The 20018-nt window shown below is 32.4% G+C and overlaps 1 protein-coding gene across 3 annotated transcripts in view; it reads left to right on the forward strand.

The window, feature by feature from the left end:
- Positions 1-10710: 10710 nt before the first annotated feature.
- The window catches only part of Crzr (corazonin receptor), a 50143-nt gene continuing 40835 nt past the window's right edge, over positions 10711-20018 (forward strand). For 2 of the 3 annotated variants that reach the window (XM_078178658.1, XM_078178660.1), the window contains exon 1: positions 10711-11168. The gene's annotated coding sequence lies outside the window, so the exon portion shown is untranslated. Of the gene's footprint in view, positions 11169-13159; positions 13218-20018 lie in introns of all 3 variants that reach the window. The other variant, XM_078178659.1, reaches the window with a different exon arrangement.

A 20018-nucleotide genomic window follows, 5' to 3' on the forward strand; every position in this document is an offset into this window, starting at 1 on the left:
TTTTACTATTCTATACTCTCTTTTCCTATATACTTTTACGAAAAAATAGTGACCAATGGGAGACGAAATCAGCTGGCAAGTGGCGGGGCCAATGAGCAGCACTGGGCTTCATCTGCTCTTTGGCTCGACTGCTCTGCGCTAACCGAGCTCACCTCTCATTAATCAGCGTTTTTCGTTAATAACTCATTAAAAAAAAGTTACTTTAAATAATCTCAGGAACTCTACATTTTCTAATTTTGAGTAACTTTTGGGACAGCCTGTATATTTCTACATCTCACTTGAACTATTCAATTGGAACTCTCACTCCCCTGCTCTTTTCATAAATATTCTAGACATCTTGTTATGTCGATAGTATCTCCTGTTATACACGAATAGCTTTAATTTTCTTTATGATTCTTGTAGATGTTGTTCTATGTTTCTCCTTTTGAGCTACTCTCACATATCTACAGTTTTCTTACATTCAATACATCGTTCCTTTTCTGAACAAATTCACCCCGCCTTGACTCAGTCAATTTCTGTTCAAATATTCTTTCATTTCTTCGATATAGCTACTTTCCCATCTCAATTTTCCTTCTGTTCTAAGCATTCTTCAATAATACTTTCCTGCCTGTGTCGTTCTGCTCTCTCTCTCTCTCTCTCTCTCTCTCTCTCGCTCTCTCTCACTCTCTCTCTCTCTTTCTCTCTCCCTCTTGCAATCTTTATACTCATTGATCTATATTTACCTTCGTTCTCGATCTTTTCATCTCCGCCAGCACTAAACACATTGTCAGAATATCTCAAAAAAGGTTCAAAATATAAAAAAATATTCTTATAAAAACTGCTTAATATGATAGGACACATTGCCTATTGTTCAAATTTTTTTCCGGTACAGTGATAGAGATTTCAAGATCATGTTAATTTTTTTAAATATACGTCTTTTTTGTGATATAATAGATCTGCTATTTTATGGTTTTTCATGTGATAAATCATAAATTGAAACGATTTTAATTTTCATTATTCGCTGTCAAAATTTGCACGTGATTTATGACAGATATCCTGGCATTCCCGCGGACGATACGCATTGCCATTGAATTCCGTCGTTATCGAATCCTGGGTACTGCTCGTGTGACCCTTATTAATAAGAGTAAGGGCGCTGGAATTTCATGAACGCGAAAATATGTCTGCCTCCGCAGATAAATCGGTATTAGTGGTCACGACTGTACTTTGCACATGCAGGTTGTGAGTTAAGTGAATAATCATATATGTGCAATTAACTCTCCAGAAATAGACCTTCTAATTTTCATCCGTTAATATTTCTGGAGCACTTTTAATTAGCGATGTAGTGAGAAAGTTACGTAGATATTTGTGCGATAAATAAGCGTACAGAAAACTGTCCCATATTTTTATAGAATATTATTATAATACGTATACTCTTGTTAAATTAACATTTTATACACGTTTAAATATTATTAATATATGTTAGAAGGAAAGAGTTATCTTAGATCTTGGCTTAGAATATGCATACAGTGAAAAGCTAACTCGTTGACTAAGTCTACAATGCGTTTTGTAAATTTTGTTAACTTACATATATGCAGATTAAAAATTTTATCGGAATAAGTTGACGTTGTTAACATAAATAACTGTTAACAATGTGTTACCAATAAACAACTAAATGTGTTAACAATAAACAACTAAAGATAGCGAAAATCGCAATAATCTACAACTTTCGACGAAGAACTATGAGAAATCTAGAGATTTTTACATCTTTGAATGTTTACAGCTTGACTCTTTGTTAATCGAATCCGATGAAATATTTAATAAGTAAACGTTCCATTATCTAATCATTGTATCATTTTTCTCTAATAGAGAACTTGAATAACAGTTTTACATATTAGAATGTTTTATTATCAGGATATTTCAAAAATGAACCTCCAGATAAGAGAATCTCTACTGTAAATCGTGAGTTACTTATATTTCTTCGTCACAGCCAATTGTAATTTAAAAAATAAAATTGTAAACATTGTCTAGTAAACTAGTCTCTAAACTCTCAAAATATACAATTTTGTCCACATTTAAAAAAATTATTCCGTCCTTATATGAAACTATTCATAACAATAAAATCAGAGTCTGGCAAATTTTATTTGTAATAACGAATAAATGTCTCAAATTATTTCTTGAATACTGAATAACGACTTTATTCGGCGGAGAATGATTTATTACTTTAACTTATATATACAATTATATAATAATACATTATTCAGAAATTCCTACCTGCAACGAAAAGATCAAGATTGAAAATGATTGAGAACCAAATTTTAATTTCTATAACCTTTTCTGTATACATAGACCTGCGAATTTTAAACAAAAAACTATTTGTCAGTGTTACTTTTTTTACTACGTAATTTGCGGCGCGAAAAGATGTGGTCACTCAGGTATCAGAAAACACATTTGGACGGACCACACGGTTCGTCACCTAGCAATGATCTGCAGGGTGTCCCAAGAGTCACTCGTAATCGGAAAATGAAGAGTCCCTGAAGTAATTTGAAGTAAATTTTTCCTTAACACAAATGCACACAAATTTTTACGAGTTATTAACAAAAATACAGTTACCAATGAGAAGCAAGAGATGAAGATTATTGAGACGATCGAGCAAATCACCTTGTAGAACTCAAGCAGTTTACTGACAGGGAAAATGCAACAGGATGAATGTTCAACCAACTAATCGCACTAACAAATTAATGTATAAGACGTGTGAAAACAGATTGTCCAGAAACACAGCTGGAACGTTATAGAGATACACACACTTTAATTATTGAACACGTCTAAGTTGTCCAAATCGTTTATAAAATTTTGCTTTCAAAATACTTTTAACACTAGACCTCTCGAACACTAAAAATGTTTGGCATTGCTTTATAACCTTGACATATTGATTCCTTCATTTTGTATGAAAGAGATTGTATAATCTTTAAGAAATTTTCTAGTATATTGCTATGTCACATATTTTTTAATAATTGTTTCAAAGAATCGTTTAGACTTTGTGTTTTACTTATGCGACTTTGCTTATATTGTATGGAACGGTGTAATAAAATAAAATAATCTTGATATTAATGTTATAAGTATCGTTTCCTTATCGATTGTAAACCGATATAATATTATGTAATCATGTTCATCTTTCTTTCCATCCATCAGGATAGTCGTTGGTGAACATCGACAAAAGTAAGGTATTGACTACGAGGAAGTTTTCGCACCAGGCACCAGGTTTGAAACCATAAGGACACTCCTTGCAGCCTGAAATGTTCAGTGTGAAAAATCAAACGGATAAGGTATGTGTTAGGAGGAGGTGTCGTGTGGTGACGCACGAAAGATCGCCTTCGCGGTTGTAAATCGCGATGTAAATGGACGGCACATGACGCGACACGGTATTTCGTCGAATGAATAAAGAAATATTGAAATCGTCAGGATAATAATTTGCGTTAGAGTTGTGCGTGCTTTTTCGTAGTCTCCGTTATGAGACTTTCGTTGTAGTCGGACGTTAAAATGTTCGGTTGAAGCCAAGACTGTGCGCGTCAATGTTAGGAGCCGAAGGGTCACTGTTCGTGTCGCAGTTGTGAAGAAGTGTCTCGACGAACGTTTTCAAGAAGAGTGTTTAGACAAATGTTTCGACCGCTATCATTTCGTCGAACTAGAAATTTGTCTGAGGGTGTGGGAGTTTCTGCTTTTGGAGGTTTCCGCTTTTGGAGGTTTCCGCGAGAACTTCCATTTTTGATATAAGAGAAGGGCAGTGACTGATTTTTGCTGTAGTATTAATCAGTGCCTTCTTTAGGTCAGCCTTCGACGGTTACGGTACCGTCGCGTACTCGATTAGGGTGACCCATTGGATTACCCGGTTTATGGAACGTCCCGGCAGTGGGCTTAGAAATGCTATTAGGCAGTTCTCTTAGAAATCTTAACTTTATGACACATCATGGTCATTGTGGAAAACGGTAATGACATTAGCATGCTAGCTGCTCGCCAAATATATTCCTCGCGTTCGTGTCATAAACCCCATCGGCGGAAACATCGGTGTTCGTACCTTCGGGACTGAACAGCATGCTTGCTGAAGAAACCGTTGCGTGGACTCAAACGTGTGGCTAGAGCTTGGTATGATGAATTGGATAATTTTTTTATTGAATATTGGTATGAAAAATTCAGAATCGAATCCGTATACAATATATGTGTGTTCAGATAGAATGAATGACATAATAATCATTATAATATGTAGATAATGTAATACTAGCGTCCCGTAGTCTTAAGAACTTAACATGTTTTAAAGAAAAGCTTAAGAGCAAATTTAAAATGAAAGATCTCGGCCCTATAAAAAGCATTTTAAGGATTAATGTTGCGAGAAATGGACCAACTGGAAGCATGAGATTAACACAGAAAAGGTATGTTAATGATCTTTTGGCAAAGTTTGGTATGAAAAGCTAGGTTAACTAAAGAAGATGGACCTGACTTTGAGCGGGAACGAGACGCGATGAAGACTGTGCTATACCGTGAACTTGTTGGAGACCAGATCTATTTAGCCAATGCTTCCCATCCTGACTTAGCAGTTGTTTCAGGCGTGTTAAATAGTTTTTGTTCCGATCGAGGACCGACTTATTGGAAACTCACTAAACGTGTTTTAAGGTATGTAAGGAATACCAAAAATTCCGGCATAACATACGACGAAAACGATAAGCCGTTGATCGCTTATGTGGATGTTGATTGGACCGGAAACATCGACAACATGACATCGTGTTCCAGAACTGTGCTCATGTTAGCAGGTAAACCTATCAGCTAGCAATCAAAATTACAAAAATCCGTGGCGCTTTCCACCATGGAATCCAAGTATATTGCGTTGTCAGAAATCGTTAGAGATACTATTTATACGAGACGATTCTTGTGTCATATAGGTTTTAGGAACTTGATTGCAAGGACTACTACTGTATATTGTAATAATCAAAGCACCATTGAATTATGTAAAAATAGTGTACATCACGGAAGAAGCAGACATATAGAACTTCGATATCATTTTTCACGTAAGGCAAGAAAGGAAGATAAAGTTGATGTTAAATACTTAAGCACCAACTGTATACTAGCTGATTTATTGATAAAACCTTTATCTAAGGTATTGCACATATAATGGTATGTACAATAGTAGGAGTGTGCTGTATGCGTGCATGTGTGCAATGTTTGTCAATCTTATTGATAGAGGGGATGTGAGAAATGTATGACTGGGGAACCAATGCGCGATCGTATGCGTATATTCGGCCTTATGGTATGGACGCGTCTTAATCGTACTATACATTTTTCTTTACACGTTTATATTAAGTAGTTAATTTATAGCTACATGTGTGTTTCTCTAACCCATGTGAACGGAGCTCGCAAAAATTAAATTAGAACATATTTTTTGTTGTTGTTGATTCTTCAACAAAGTTTGTCATTTGTTTTTCTGTTTCTTAATTAAATTGACTTCAAAAACATTTCTAATACGTTTCAAATTTTCTTTATTATTTATTGGGCCAGATGATTTATTCACGTCCCATCCATAAACATTCCCATTCATATTTTTGGTTACAACATTAAAATTTCAACTTGTTTTATTACTATGAGAATCAAAAGGCTATTCGATGCTACATATCAACATACTTGAGAAAAACCTAATATAACATAATAAATAATAACTCAGTCAAAAGATGCAACGATGAGAGAAAAAAAGAAAAATATTATTTGTAAGAATAAAAATAATCAATTACCTGGCATAATTACTTAACTAGTAGCGACTTTAAATTACTCGTGATTAGATATGCATAATATAGTTAAAAAACAAGTATCATATTATTATAAAAAATTCATAATTTTTTAGTTAATGGTAATATCTCATTCAATATATGTACCATTCATGGTACATAATTCTCATCTGCATCGTCCGATTACATGTTTCTAACTTTTCATTACGATAGATGAAAACATGCCGATATTAAAGATTGTGATCCGAAGGGTGTATTAAAAAGTCCGCAGTCGATGGCGTCCATGATTCAGACTTTACCTGTTATTACATATGAGAAACTGAGTAATACCCCTTTAATGTAGGTGTATAGCTAAGACAGGAACTAGGCAAATGAAAAAAATATCGATAAAACTCACGACTTTCTGAACTTGTCTTATCGACTTTTTCACTTACCTGTTTAATTGTGTCAGCATGATAATTCTAGTTCGAATCATAGCTATAGGAATGCTGAATATTTGTGCGAAGTTACGTGGTAATCGGTATATTAGTTTTTGAAAAATCTCGGACACCGTTCGCAGAACCCCGTTCGCTTTGACCATCTACATTTCGGCCGATATTGCGAATTCCGTATCGAAAGGCTGTGCAAACATGTTTTCAAGGAATCAGACTTCAAGAAAATATAAAACGATTTTTTACCCTCGATTGTAAAAAAACCCTTTCAGGTAAAACATGTGGAACCGGTTATTTTGACTGGTTCGGTCAGTTTAGTGTTAATTTCTCAGGTGACGTTATGTATTCGAGGAACAGCCTTTCATCAAATTGCCTAAAGCAGTTTATTGCTTATACCAAAACACATACAACCAAAATTCGAACATAATTTATTCGTTCCTTCATGAGACTAAACAACGAATAAATGCGATAGTATCAATAAATCTTTTATTTCAGATATTGCATCTACATATGTCAATGTATTAATGACTCATTCTTATGTAACAGGTGTAAAACATTTATTTTCTTTGTACTATATTGTTTAAAAATATATTTTTAGAAAATTACAACATAGAAACTGTTGCGCGGTGCGTTACAGCGTCGACCGTAGTTGATGACGATTAAATAACGCGCCTACCTCGCGATAAATTAATATGTTGAGGATGTATTAGAAAGAACTGTGATGGAACAAGGTGCCGTATTTAAACAAGGTTTAATAATAAAGAGACGAACAACTTATCACAACTATAACACTATGTACAAAATGTCGGTTGTCGGACTAGATGTGAAGTTACCGAGTGCAAGGTGGAAAGTGATGTAGGTACGCTTCTCATCCTCCGATTACGCCTTCGTATGTAAATGGCGTGGGTGGAGTTAGTATTTCATTGGCTACTTAAATTATGTTAAAACCAATGAATATTAGAAAGATGGCCAAGAAGAGGGGACAGCAAAAATCTGGGAATTCCCAGATTTTCTTTGTCTTTAGCGTAGCTGTCGCTGACCGTACCCCTGCCCATGGCCACATCTGGTAGCGGTTGTCGAGGATCCGAAAGTCTCGACGCGGTGCTATAAAAAATCTACCTGGGGGCCGTTATAAACTCAACTGCATAAGCCGCTCGCGACGCGACAGAAACTGTAATTTTAGAAATATATTTTAATGCTTCGAAAAAACATGCATGTCGATAAGACAAACAAAAATCGACAAATTACATAGGACAGCGGTAAACGACATAGTACAGATAATAAGCATCAAACAACAAAAAATGCTTTGGAGTTCATATGTAAATAACAAAGTAATGACAATTCAGTATAACGTTTTAAACGCATTTCATCGAATTGCAGTCTTTTCGATTTTGGTGGTATCAAAATTATATTTATATTGAGTTTGTATTAAGTAAAAAACTATACCATACTATTCACAATTTCTGCGAACTGTAATAAACGTCGCTTGACCTAAAAGATTAGAGATGCCGCAACGCATTGATAGAAATTTAAATTACATGACAATGCTATTCATCCAACAATGCTGTTCAGTCAACGAAATTTTTATTCGAATACGAAATCGTTCGAACAAAAATTTATTCGATTGTAAAGTCAGTATAAAGGGTGATCCGTTTAAATCGATCCAGTTAAATATCATTGAAACCGTCGATGATACTAAAAAATGTTTCAAACGAAGTTAAAGACATATGAAGATCAACTTAATTTTTTTCAATGGAATCGTACACATTTTATTATACCAATTGATTCAGCTCGTGGTATCTTGGTCATAAAAATACTAAAGCATTTATTCCAAAAAATCATTGGTTTAAAAAATATTTTAATTTTAGTAATGCATAGTGTTATCACTCACCTATTTAACCTCTTAGGCAAGACGCGCCACTATATTTGCTTTCTCGAATGTTTCGTGCTTTACTCAATTGTTTCATTAATTATTAAAGTAAACAATTAAAGCAAAAGTGTGTATGTACAATACACTAAGAAAAGAAATGGAAAAAAATATATATATAAGAAAAATGGTAATTTGGTTATGAAAAACTTTATTTGCGCAAAATCCAGCCGTGCCTAAGAGGTTAAAGACGTTGTTTAAAAATATTATTGCTTCAACTTGATGCAAAGATTTGCACGGTCTTTGAAAGATACTAATAAAATAAAAATATCTTCTAAACGAGCTGAAAAATATCTTCTACACGATCTGAATCGACTAGTAAAATTAAAAATACATATGATTCCATTTTTAAAAAAAAGCAACAAAGTTTTATTTAAGAATCCTCTTAATCTTTTTTAGTCTACTCTGAAAACTCCAATCAACAAGATATAATTTTTAAACGAGTATTTATTAAAGACAAAATAAATTCAAGAAACATTTAATTAAAACTATTATTGACTTTCACATGTCCTCGACGTGTTCACCTAGAAAAATCTTAATAGTTTCAGATTTCGTGCTCCCTAAGAGCATCCAAATTTCCTTTAAAACATTTTTTAGTATCATGACGGTTTCGAAGATATTTGATTTGATTGATTTAAACGGATCACCCTCTATAGGTTCATTTATACACGTGCACAATAGATACTGCTTGCGTTACATATTTGATTCAGGTAGCTAAAGCGTAAGAGAAAGCTAAGAGAGGAAAAAGGTACAACGTGATAGAAAATAAATATACGGGGTATAGAAGAACAGGATTTGAAAAAAAGGGAATGGTGTGAATGGAATGCGTGGAATGTGTGCGCGAGACGTATAAATGTGTTTAAGTTGTATTTGCACACTGTAATTTCTCTTCTTGGCTGTAAAGCGGAAAATAAAGAATTATTAGTATTCCAACATATTTTAATGATTTAATTGTTAGATAAAAAGACAAATATGTTAAATGACATTTTCATGGTGAATTTACAGGAATTTATCTCGTCGATCTGTCTAAATAAATGACATACTGAATGAAATGGTACTAGTGATAAAACATGTAATGATATTATCAGAAAGGATCATTCTTGATGCATATAAATATTTTGTGCAAAACTTTAGGAATCTGAAGCATGGGATAGTCCATTTGCAGTATATGTATACATCACAGTCGATTCTCCACTTATCATGCCTCGCTATGAGAACTTTGCCCGTAACTTTGCCGTCAGTTTACACGTGAGGAATTGCTGCGTCCGACCATGACCGTACACCCCACTTGTGCGACTCTACTCTAATATCATTCTGAATGCAATCCACTTCAATAATTCACTACTGTTCTTTTATCGCCGTTTTTTCTTATTCTAACCCTATAATTAATTGTTTATATTCCCGTACACATCGACAATAAATAATTGATAAATGACTACGTAAATCGACACTCCCATAGCTAGTAGTTATAACTATTATTTAAATTATACATGTATGCAAATTATAGTTCTCGGATATATGCTAAGAATGCGATCACTCACGGGCATTATTAAAATACAAGGTCGTTTTGTCAACCATTAACATTTTCTCAATATCTTTGAAATTTAGTTTCGTATTTGTCCCTGTTTAGTACAATAGTTGTACTTCTTGACATAGTTTATATATATATATATATAGTAAAAGACAAAATAATGCGGACATGAATGAAATTTAAACGCTACGTTATATATTCATTATTGTAAATTATATAAAAGTTATATAAATAAGTGGATTATACGAATAAGGGAAAAACAAATGTTTTCCATTCTAGGTAAAATTTCTAGATAAATTATATTACATATCTTGTAATAAACTCATAATTTCTTAAATAAAATGTCGCAGTACGAAAATTATTTTTGTAATATTCGTTCAAAATCGATCCATCAATAAGATGACGATATCTCTAGTGACTAATTATCATATTATGAAAAGAAATTTGTAACAAATGTTCATGATATATACATATATTTTATCCTTTTGAAAATTATAAGCTTCAATATTTCTACAAGGTGATCAGCAATAAATAAAAGAACGACATAAAACAATAATCATATTTGGTCAGTTATTCATCATAAAAGTCAACCAATAGTTAGGGTCAACTCAAAATTTAACGCGATTATTATCATTAGTGCTATTACATTCGGAAGATATGGAATCATTAATCATTTGAAACCACACGCATTTACATTACATTTCTTTTTTATCCGTAATTGAATAGCCAATATCGCATACATTACTATTTCCAAAAATTATTGTCAAATTTCAGTAAAGAATTCGAAAAAAATCGATACTTCAATAATATTTTCACGCTAATATTAGCGAAACAAGTATTTGTCACAAGACTGTTGACAAGCGAACTCATCATCAGAGTTTCCCAATTTTATAATTTTATATATGTACGAACCAAACTTGATCGCCAATTTCATCAATATGCGTGTTATTCAAGCGTAAACATTCAAATTACCTGATTGCACTTTGTAACGCAGGCGAGTGAGAAAACGCGGGTGAAGGAAAGAACACGGGAACAGACACTGTTGATGTTGCCTTCGGTTAGTTTCATCATCAGTCGATTTCCGCGCCGCGAACGAATTGCTGCACGAAGCGACGTCCAAGCTTGCAGAACATTCAAAAGCTAATTTCGCTTATCTATAAAATTGTATTGATTCTATCAACTACGCATCAGTTTATTTTAATGTTAACAAACGTGACGCAACAATTGAAGTTCGCATGATCTTCGATTTGATTGAGTAATCTAGGATCTGTTACATCGAGTTTCCCCGCTACGAGGCTTGCATTACTAATACGTGATCGAATAAAAACCAAATAAACCGATTACTCTTGGCTAAAAATGCACACCGCGCAAACATCAGTGACAAACAATCGATCAACAAACGAAGCAATCGTTCGAGGATGATCATTTGAAAAATACACACAAAGGACTTTATAGTGCAACGTAATATACCGTAGAGCGATGAAACAGCATTTTATGTAATTCGAATTTGTGGAAATCTTCGTCAAAATGAGGTAAATAACAATATTAGCAAAACTGTTTATTTGATTTTATTGAAACTGTCGGACAAGATTGTGCAATTAAACTGTTAATACGATACGAATTCAAACATGTTATTTATTATTTTTGTATATTGTTCTCTATCTATCAAAAAATGTGCTTAATACGGAGATCGATACATAAATAATGAGAAAACATAAATTTTTGTTTACATACTGTTCAAGTCAATACTTTTAAAATGGTATAACTTTTTCTTAAAATTGGTCTAAATGACTTGAATTTTTCGGTAAATGTTCGACGGAATAGTTCACTATACAATGACTAAAATACTTCCCTTTAAATTTTGCTATTATTTGTAATTAGAAAATGTAAAAGAACTGACCTTTTTTCACTTCTTTATCTGAACTGATGATGAAAATTTAAATAATGCATTTAAACAATTAAAGATCACGAAAATCAGAGTGTTTCACGAATTGCAACCAAAAACAGGTCATTCTTACACATTTCAATGGCTGTAGTTTGACTAGGCGTCAACCAACTTCAATGACATTTTTACAATGCATATAAGTTACGGAGAAGTACCAAAAGCATTTTCTAAATTTTCATTATAAGCTCACATATTACATCAGTTTTTTCTAAACCATAATTTTCTTACATTCTTTTTTTCTTTATCATACATTTTTTTGTGAACTAGTCTCTCTAACATTTACAGAAAATTTCAAGTCATTTAGATCAGTTTTAAAAAAGTTATACCATTTCATAATTATTGACTCAATTTTGCTCCCTACTATATGTACTTACTGTTTACGCATCGACACCGATTAGTAAAATAAGAATAAGAAATATTACAAAAGCGGCAGTTAATTAAGGAAAGGAGAAGGAAACAAATTGTTAGCAGAGAAATGGGAAAGAATGGAAACCAAATATGAATAAATATTTGCACGAGTCCCCAGAACGAAAGCAGGAAATCGAAGAAACTAAATCGAAAGTTGAAGCAGATCATTGTTGCACTCATTGTCGTGCGAACAATCAAAGTCCATTTGCATAACGCATATTTTCTGTCTAGTTTAATAACTGAAACTGCAGAGTATTAACCCTTTGCCGTGCTTTAACGAGTCAGACTCATGATGGAGATTTCTAACAATAAGTTGTTAGGTATAAATGTTCATCCGCTCCTTTAAGTAGGAATAAAATTGTATTCTCTTGTCACCAATATTTAAACATTCGAGTATTAAAAATTCGAATCATAGTAATTGTAAAGAAACTGGTACGGCAAGAAGTTAATAACACCATTAGATGCCTAATAATAGTAATAGTAATAGTAAAGGTAATAGTAATAGATGGTTAAATAACTGAGGTTCTTGCAAAACGCACACATCACATTTTGAAAGTGATTTAGTTAAAATAATAAGATCACAATTTGAACGATAAATTCATGCAAATTCCTTTAATGTTAATGAGAAGGTGGTCACATTGTTGCAAACATGTATAATCAACAACGAAGGCATTTACACAATTAAATGAAATCGGAAGTAACTGTACAATTACCGAGATCTACGAAACTCATTTTCTAAATGTTCATCACAGGCTCAGAAAGAAGCGAAAAAACAAAAGTCTTTTATTCTACTTTGTTATTTCAAATAACAGCAAAATTAAAACAAAAGTATTTTAGTCAATGTACAATGACATTTAAAAATATTCAAGTGTTAGTAAGTATTTCTAAACTTTTGTTCGTATGCGTGTATATATTAACGTGGAGGAAAATATATAGCGAAAAATATCGATTTACTCAGTTAAAATCGCGTTTTAAATCGCCGAGTGCGGTCGCGGCTAATGTGTGCTAGCTACCTTGGTGGAGCATGTCCGTTCGGTTTGACCTCTGATTAGTCAGTGTTTATCGTTAGTAAAAAAACGAACAAAATCACGGATTGCATTTGCGCTAAAAAAAAGTATCTTCGCATATCCGGAGGAACCACTAACTTCATGAGATTCGAACATATTTCAGATACCAAGCATGTCACTTGTAACTTACTACCGGAATAAAAACATTATAAGACTCTAATGTAAGTAAATTTTTGAAGCTCAAATACTTAATTTGAAACTGTTTAAATACTTTCGTGGTTTACTGAACATCAAATTTACAAGATCACGTATATTATGAGAAATAATATATATTACAATTTGTTACAAATGTTTTTCTATATGTATAAGTTAGATAGCAATATATTGATTATTTATAACAATTATAACAACATTTGACATTATAACAATTATTTTATTAATGTGTATGTTTTCGTATATGTTTTATATACCGTATATGTATCATATTTCGTATATCTTTGAATATCAGTAATAAAATATTGTTGTTATTTTGAATACATTAGTTTATAGCTGTCGTATCTAAAAGTTTCAACGTAATCGTATATCAAAAGGGACTGGCCATAAATATTCTTCCAGAGAATGTAGAATAAGCTTTTCATGAATAAAATTTAAATTAATGTCTTATAGATGGTTTTACAAAAATAAAAATTATTAATGTAATTGATAAAATTAAAGTATAACTCAAACGTATAACAATGGAATTATTATAATTCATTTCAGTATGTATAAATTTAGTTTGAAATTATCTAAATGCTGAATAGAAGATGTTGCCTGAAATTATTTGAATTAGGTAAAGAAAGTAGGTTCATAAATTAACTCTGCAGAGGTCGCTGAAAAAGTGACAGGAATGTATTGTACTAATTAGACGTACTAGCAAAGGTTAGGACACAAGTCCCACAACTTCGAATTTTTTAGATATCTATTCAGAGTAAATATTTTTAAATACTGTTCATGACCTCTTCTGCATAGCTTCAAGGCTCTGTTAAAGTGGCCACATGTCGATACGCACGCCTACGGAACACGAAAATATCTTGAATATCCATCTGTCAACATCTTCACAAGCTTAAATATAGTAGAAGCTGCCCTACTTACATATTTATTGCATTCATATCGTTCGACTGGAAAATGTGATCTCTTATAATAACAATTCTATTAAAACAAACTTTTTACGAAGCGTCTTTAAAAGTTTACAGGTGTTTGATGGGTAACATTTACAAATAGTAAAGTTACTTTAAACTGTCTGTACTCTAAATTATCTTGACAATAAATTCCATCAGTAAACAATATACGCCAACAATATATTTTGTTGGATGTTAATAGCTTATGGAAAAATGAAGTTGTTATAGATTTTGCACCATTATGCATAGCTTAAAATGTGTTATCAAACATAAAGTAATTAGTCATGATATACTTTCTAACTTACACGATACTATAATTTACATATTGTAGGCATTGCAACAACCCATGATTTTTCTTTGAAAGATATATTTGACCTCAAACTTCATAATTTCTTCATTAGAATTGCAATCACAAAAGATTGTTATTCAGATCATTACAAAATGATAGTAGAACAAAACAATACCGTAAGTTATCAATTTGACTGCGTATTAAATGCTTGGTTATAATACTGATATCATCGAGATGTGGGTAATGCTTTATTTTAGTTTATGATTAAATTAGTTTTTGTTCGAATTGTTAGTTTTCAAAAAATAACTTATAATGAAAAATTTTTAATGAAAAACGACTGTATACTTACGATAGCAATATCGCGAGAGATGTTTAAATTGGAAAAGTATTATATAGGGTGACCCATTTAAATTGATCTAGTCAAGTATCTTCAAAACCGTCGATGATACTAAAAAATGTTGCAAACAAAATTAGACTGGTTCTAGGAAGCACGTAAGCTGATATTAATAAATTTTTTCTAAATGAACGCGTCGAGGATATATGAAGGCCAACTATTTTTTTTCATGGAATTACATACTTTTTATTATATTACACACTTCAGTTCGGCATACTCTTTATAGAAATACTAAGACATTTATTGGGAAAAATCATTAGTTTAGAAAATATTTAAGTTGTAGTATCTACACCAACATTATACAGGTGAATGCTAACACTAATCATTACTAAATTTAAAAAATCTTCTAAATCAATAGTTTTTCATAATAAATGCCTTACTATTTTTATAAAGAAAACGACAATCTGAATCGGCTAGTGTAACAAAACGTGTACGATTCCATTAAAAAGAAATGAAGTTAATTCTTCGTATGTCCTCGATGCGTTCACCTAAAAAATTTTATTAATATCAGATTACATGTCTTCAAAAATCATTTAAATTTCGTTTTAAACATTTTTTAGTGTCATCGGCGATTTCAAAAATATTTGACTGGATCGATTTAGAAAGACGGCCCTGTATAATAAATACTAAACTGAAACGGTTCTCTTGTATTTGATCTACGAAAATAACACATGGAAGATAACACAACATAAATATTTATGATGATAATCTGTTATCTACATGCGATAGAATCTAATGTCGGAAAAAGTGCTGTCGCATGCAGAGAGTCAAAAAGTCTTGCTGTTTATCACGATGGTGTTAATTCCCTGATATAAAACTTTTCTACGTAAAATTAGGAATGTTCATCAGCATACTCGATGAAATTATTTAATTTAAATATAGCAACCATTTTCATAAAAAGTACTACGGGAAATCCTAAACATTTTATCACAGTGTGTTGCGCAAAAATGATAATACGTATCTAAATGTATGCAAATAAAGTATAATATTACGTTGTGTATGTTGGAATTGAACCTAGAAAAACCGTATAAGTCAACAGAAGAAAAAAAACGGGAACACGAGTAGGTAATAAAAGGAAAGATAGCGAATTAATTTTATGGAGAGAAATTAGAAAAGTAAAAAATGGAGATATGACAAAAAAGTAAGAACTTAAATGAGTTATAGTTAAGAAACAGGGGAAAGGGAGCATAGTGGAAACAGATGAATTGGACAAAGTTACGAAGAAGCAGGGTATACAGCTTAGAGAAGTTACAAAAAAAGGAAAATGGAGACCGTAGCAATTAGAATGATCGGTGAAAAGAAACTAAAGGGGGGATATGGAAAGTTCTAAATAAAGGAAAAGAAAACAATGTGAATGAAAAATAATGGTTAAGATAAATAGAAAAGACGCTAGGAATAAAGGAGAAAGATGTATAAAGATTTATGCGCAAGTAAGAACCAAAGATGAACCAGGTTAGATTCCAAATAACATAGTGTAGAGTGTAAAGTGTAAAGTATAACATAGAGTAATATAATATAATCTAATTGTAATATAATAGATTGTCATTGATGTCATAGTTGCCAGGCTGACATTAATAAGGTGTAGAGTACAGAAACTAGAGGTTAAGAATGAACAACCAATCACCGGGAAATAAAAATGAAGATCAAAGAGGTCCGAATGAAGGTTAAAAATGTAAATCTAGAATAAGAAAAATACAGTGATAAAGAAGAGAAATAGGAAAGAAAGAAGATTTGGGAGCCTAGATCAAAAATTTAGTGGAAGTGGTGTTAGATTTAGAAGTATGAATAAAGGGGATGAAAGAAATGATATAAGAGGATTAGCAGGGAAGAAAGATCGTAGAGTGACGCTAGTACAGTTTCAGCAATGACAAGGAAAAGTTAAAAAGAGTAGAAAATGTCTGAATATGAAGGAACTTGAGAATACATTTTAAACACTTTAAACTAATTGAAAGAAAAATGATCAAGAAGAAAAAAGAAAATGACAAGACAAATTACAGAAGAAAAAAAATCGATATGTTCGTAAAACTGTTATATATATGTATCTTTAATTCAGAAAATTAAAATGAACATCTACTTGTACAAGGTACAGCATAATTATATGTATATGTACCCGGATGATCTGAACGTGATTCACAATTTGGGACTTTTACCGGTATATACATACTTGTGTGGGTAAAATAGACAATATTATAATTTACAATAGTGATATATGTGCAAGGGTGCGTACAGATCCGCGAGTGATGTTCGCGGTTTTATACATATACGACTTCAACTGAACTCAATATTCAGTGAAGGTATCGGAAACTAATACAAGGTTTTTGAAGCAGTGGTTCGAAATAAATATATATATTTTAAAACTATAATAAACAAGATACGAAATGAACAGTGACGACGAATGGCGAGATTCTGAAATAAATTTTATTGGTCCACTAAAAACGTAAACATCAAAAAACCTTCGCACCATTTGCTAAAAATAGTGGGATACTGACCTCACCAATTAGAAACAAAATCGGGACAGAGACGGTGGCAGTATGTCAGTAGGACAGGAACGGTGATGCCGCTGGCAAAGGTATCTGTTGTACCCCATGGAAACTACGGGAAATAGACTGTTCAACCCTCTTGTCGCCCTGTGTAGGTTTAGGCGACGTCAAGTGCCATTGAGATCTTTACGGTCTCGTTGACTTTCCCCAAGAAAGTCAGCCGATACTCTTCAGCCATAACAGCGTCGTAAACTAATAAATTTGTCAAAGACATATTAAACAGACTCTCAAAAATGGTATCGGCCTAACCCAAACGGAAAGACGAAACGGTACGATCATAGAAACGTCGCAACAATATGTATATTATCCATATAATCTTGCTCTGATCATTACCTTTCTAGCCGCAAGATGTCCACAAGAATAAACGAAACATTATATTATATCTTACAGTCATAATTACGCTACATTTTATTATACCAAAGTGTATAACATATAATGTATAATATTACATAAAATTTAATATTTCTATATTTTTATATTATTTTTATATTGCAAAAATTGGATTGGTATTATGATGACAATATTATATCGATATTTTTACAGTTAAAATTAGTGAGATTTTCGAATCTATTATAAAACACATCATCTTATAATACCTGTCACACCACCAACAGAAAGTTTCATTATTCAAACATTTGAATGCTACATATGTATATCAGTGCTGGTACAACATTATTAACGACACAGCGGCAACAAAATTAAACTGGTTTTTAGTCCTGTTCTTTTAATAACCACTTAATAGTTCCCGACAGAAATTGTTATAAATATAACCTTACTGAATCATACGCTTGTAATTTCATCACAATTCTTACTATTATATTCCAATTCAGGTGATGCTTTGTTTCATTATTTCTTACGGCGCGACGAGAAGTAGTATACTAGTTACTGAATTGGAATAATATTAGTTGTACGGCAAAGTAAAACAGAGAAATGATTTTCCTAATATTCAGTCTATACATTATTGTACGCACGAATCATTCTCACGTCTCAGCAAAGTCGAAATCATTTTGGCCAATTTTGAGGAGATTATTCCTTTTCAAAAGGTCTGGATATTTCGTCGTTATGACGTCGTATACGTTAAATGACTTGATAATTATCTACAAGCATAGCAAGTGAATCATTATTTTAATTAGAACAGTGTAATGATACATGAGTAGACTGAACTGTCTTGCTTCAACATTTATTTATGCATGCAAAAATATCAAGTTTTTTGTTTTTCTGAAACCATACACTTAATAAAATACTGTAGTTACACTAAACGTGATCATCGACCGACTTCTAATTTTCTATTTTGAGAATATTGAAATTACAGAGATGATTTATGGAACATGAGCGACTAAATTTCTTTATAAGAGCACGTCCTAAATAAATGCAATCATTCAACTTTTATAGGCTAAAACGAACGACATAAATTTAAATACACGTGCATTAATACATTTTTAATTCAGTTCATGTAATTTTGATGGAATGTTGGTATTAATTTATAGTTTGAATATATAACTAATATATGTCATATATTTTTAAATTACATTAATTTAAACGAAAATGTATATGTACATACCATGTAGATACGCATACCAAAATAAATTGATACACGTGTATTGAAATATTGAAATATACATGAAATAATTCATGGATACACGAGTCTTATTATGACACGTACTTCAGTACGTGTATACGAAGCACACGTGTACACGAAGCGCCCGTGTACACGTGTACGCGTATGTTTTTCATACACGTTCAAAACCACGATCTCTACTAACTAGAGGAACTTATAACTGCTGAAATCATTTTTGAAACGAGAGTGGATTAAAGTTATAGTACATGAATAATATTTAATAAAAACTCATGGCACATTTTTCAAAATGCGCCTTCATTTTTGAGATATTTTTATTTCAAGTTTGAGTGCAACCGTATAGATAATGTATACAGGATGATTATTTGAAAACTTTTGTTCTAAATATATAAGTTCATTGATTTTCAAAATCGAGTAAGCTTTGTATCTAACATTTTTCCCAAAGGTCGAATTTTTTATACAAGTCGAATCGAGGCTCCACTGTAATAACTCACGGATGTTTATCTGCATCTTGATCAACGCGTTCGTCTATGTCAGAAAAGCTAATAGAGATACTATGATCGGTCAAGCAAATAAAATACTCTCTGTATCGGTCTAGCAAAAAGTTGAGACTGCTACACACCTCTACGAGGCCGATCTGTTTTTGCCTGAACAAGTTCGAATCGAGTGGAAAAGTGGAGCACAGATCGCGTCGTTTCTGCTGAATCGACACGACGCGACGCGACGTCTGTATTTAACGTGAAAATGAGTTTCTTCAATGCCGGCTCGATCCAGTTTTCAATTAATTAATATACGCGACGATGAATCTCATCAAACGATTACCGGCCGTCTAGCTAGTTTCTTCGTATAATTAACACGCGAACTAAGACAATCGATCTAAGTTAGACACTTTTCATTTTTATTTATGTCTTTTATTATTTCGTATAAGAGTGCATAATTATTGCCTTATTATTCTCCTTGTTTCTCTTTCACCTCGTCCAAGTTTTACATTTTGAAATTCTTGGAGATACGTTTTCTTTTCTGTAAACTTACCTGCATTGGCTTATGTTTCTTTCATCAACTTTTT

The sequence above is a fragment of the Augochlora pura genome, chromosome 4 (assembly GCF_028453695.1).
Source record: "Augochlora pura isolate Apur16 chromosome 4, APUR_v2.2.1, whole genome shotgun sequence".
In the NCBI taxonomy this organism is placed as follows: Eukaryota; Metazoa; Arthropoda; class Insecta; order Hymenoptera; family Halictidae; genus Augochlora; species Augochlora pura.